The sequence below is a fragment of the Elephas maximus genome, chromosome 6 (assembly GCF_024166365.1).
Source record: "Elephas maximus indicus isolate mEleMax1 chromosome 6, mEleMax1 primary haplotype, whole genome shotgun sequence".
NCBI classification, from domain to species: Eukaryota; Metazoa; Chordata; class Mammalia; order Proboscidea; family Elephantidae; genus Elephas; species Elephas maximus.
Window position 1 is genome coordinate 14648622 of NC_064824.1, and position 3343 is coordinate 14651964.

Sequence of the window (3343 nt, forward strand, 5' to 3'; positions counted from 1 at the left end):
GCTCACTAATGCCTAGGATATTGATGTTTATGTGACAATTTCTGATTTTTCTAGATTCATAGTTTGTACATTCCAGGTTCTGATTATTAATAGATGTTTGCAGCTATTTCTTCTAATTTTGAGTCATGCCCACATAAGCAAATGAAGGTCCTGAAAGCTTAACTCTATCCATGTCATTAAGGTCGACTCTACTTTGAGGAGGCAGCTCTTCCCCAGTAGTATTTTGAGTGCATTCCAACCTGGAGAGCTCATCTTCCGGCATTATATCAGACAATGTTCCACTGCTATTCATAACATTTTCACTGGTAAATTCTCTTCAGAAGTAGACTGACAGGTCCTTCTTCCTAGTCTGTCTTAGTCCGGAAGCTCAGCTGAAATCTGTCCACCATGGGTGACCCTGATGGTATCTGAATAACAGTGGCATAGCTTCCAGCATCCCAGCAACAGGCACGCCCCCACAGTACGACAAGCTGACAGACATGTGGGGGCAGTCAGAATTGAGATGTGCTTAAGCATAAAATATGTACAAGATTTTGTAGATTCGATGTGTGTTATAGATTGAATTGTGCTCACCAAAATATGTATTGGAGCCCTGAGCCCTATGCCTGTGTGTGTGTGTGTAATCCTATTTGGGTATAGGGTTTTCTTTGTTATGTTAATGAGGTCATATCAATGTAGGGTGCATCCTAAACCAGATCACTTCTGAGTCAAGTGACCATGTGGGAAGATAGATGCCAAGTGAAGGTCACCAAGGAATCAAGGAACATCAGGGCTTCAGAAGTTGAGACAAGGATAGTCCCCCAGAGTGGACATCTAGCCTCCTAAACTGTGAGAAAATAAACTTCTGTTCTTTAAAGCTACCCATTTGTGGTATTTCTGTTACAGCAGCCCTAATAAACTAAGCATTAAAAAAAGGAATGTGGACTATCTTATCAATAAGTTTTTACATTGATTGAATGTTGAAATGATAATTTAGATACATTAAAATCAATTTGACTGGCTTTTTAATTTTGTAATGTGGCTACTAAAATAAATAAATAAATAAATTACATATGTGGTTCCCATCATACTTCTATTGGACAGCACTGTTCTAAAGCTTTATACACATCTCCCTACTCAAGAGTCTAGCACATCATTAATATTTGAAATTTTTGAAACAGTGTGTTTCTGAAAATTGAGTGTATTTCTGAACATACACTCGCCCACGTTCATCAGCCCTAAGCTTTAGCATAATAAGTCACAAATGGGAAGAAAATCCTCACAGACCAGGCTGTGTGCACTCATGGCATAAGCCTGAAAACACTGGCGAAGAAATTTTTAAAAAGAAAAAGAGACAGAAAGTTAAGATCAGCCTCCTCCGGGAGAAGAATCTGATGTCAAGAGTCTTATCATTAGCTGCCATTGAGTCAGCCCCTGACTCATGGTGGCCCTATGCACAAAAGAGCAAAATGCTGTCAGGTCCTGTGCCTTCCCCATGATCAGTTTTAGAGCGCACTATTGTGATCCATACGGTTTTCATTGACTGATGTTGAGAAATAGATCACCAGGCTTCTCTGCACATTTCATCCTAGCCTGGAAACTCCGCTGAAACCTGCTCGGCATCACTGACAGACAGGTCGCGCCTGCGTATGTGTGCGTTGGCTGGGAATCAAACCCAGGTGACCCACGAGGAAGGTGAGAATTCTACCACTGAGCCACCACTGCCCCATAAAGAGGCTTGTTGCTGGGGGGTGCCACCCAGTCAATCTCAACTGGTAGCAACCCTACGTAGCAGAGCAGAACTGCCCCATAGACAGTGGTGTCCCTGGAGCGGGGGTGGAGGGGTGCAGACCACACCAGGTGACACTGTCAGAGGAGATGACTGTCTATAAAAATTTTGTGAAGTGTTTCAGCAGAAATTTATTATTTTTTAATAAAAATATCCCCTACAAAAAAAAATTTTCATAAGCCCAGCTTGAATCGTCAATATACCTACAAGGCTAAAACTCTATGCTAATTTACTTTTCGAACCTTCTAATGCATTCAGAGCTGTCGTTGTTACCCAATTACAGCGATGCTTCGAGCCCCGTGGTTTCATCTGCAAGCACCACAAACACCGTTGTTGTTTGCATCGCTGCTGTTACAGTGCCTGACTTCATCAAATTTTCTGTTTTAGCTACAATATTGTGGTAATAAGTATGGGAGGTGTGACACCGTGAGTTACCGTACTGGGTAACACCAACCCTAGTAATACCACTGCCCATAGGGTTTTCCCGGCTTCAATCTTTACAGAAGAAGAAGCCACATCTTTCTCCTGTGAAGCAGCTAAGTTGAACTACCAACATTTGGTTAGCAGCCAAGCACTTAACCATTGCACCACCAGGGCTCCCTTAAAGAGGCTTATAAGAGGCCAAAGAGAAAACTGCTTCCAGCACACCCCCTGAATCCCTCATCTGAGGCTCTTTCCCTCATGCAGCAGATACCACAGTCAGGGTTCCCCACTACTGCTGGTGCTCCAGTGAGGGAAACAACCTATACTCAGTGGCAGTTAAAGATGAAGACCTGGCGGCCATGCTTTACATCGTATGACCTTATTCTCCACCCTTACAGATTGGACCATGTAACACCTGACCAAAGGGCAGCCATGCCAGAGGCCCATTTCCCATCTGTGACATGGCCTGGTGGGAAGGGTAAGGTGGGTCACTCCAGTTCTTGCTCTCAGAAGCAAGAATGAGGAACTGTGGAGAGAGTGCAGTGGAGCAGTGATGGGGGTGTGGGGGGCATCGACTTGTGGTGCTTGTGATTTCCACAGTGTGGATACTCCTACCATGCTCATCACAACAATAGCTGTGCTTCACAACTGTCTTGCAAAATCCCCCCAAAACTGGGAATTCAGCACAGCTGAAAGCTTGCACAGAGGCCAGGACGAGCGTCAGGATCATAAGGCAGGGGGTGTGAAAAGCAACAGTGCACATTGGCAGGAGCCATGAGTCAGCAGAGGCTCTGGGCTAGAGAAAAGACATACAGTCAGGGGAGAAGGAAGGGAAGAAACTGACTCAGAGAGAGAAGTTGTGAAGATACAGACATAGTGTTCTTCCTCTGGGCCAGACGCCAGCCAAGAACTCCAAGAGGTAGATACTACCATCATCCCATTTTACAGATGAGCAGGCAAGAGAGGCCAAGTCACTTGACAGTCCTGCAACTTGTCAGAGGGGGAGCCACTTAGAACTCCACCAGCCCAATGCCAAGCCTGACGCCAAGCTGTACGCTTCCCTACCACCCATTTTCCCACCGTGACCTGTACTTCATTTCAGTTACTTTTGGATTTTTCCCCATCAGGGCCACGGGTTTGTAATGGCTCAGC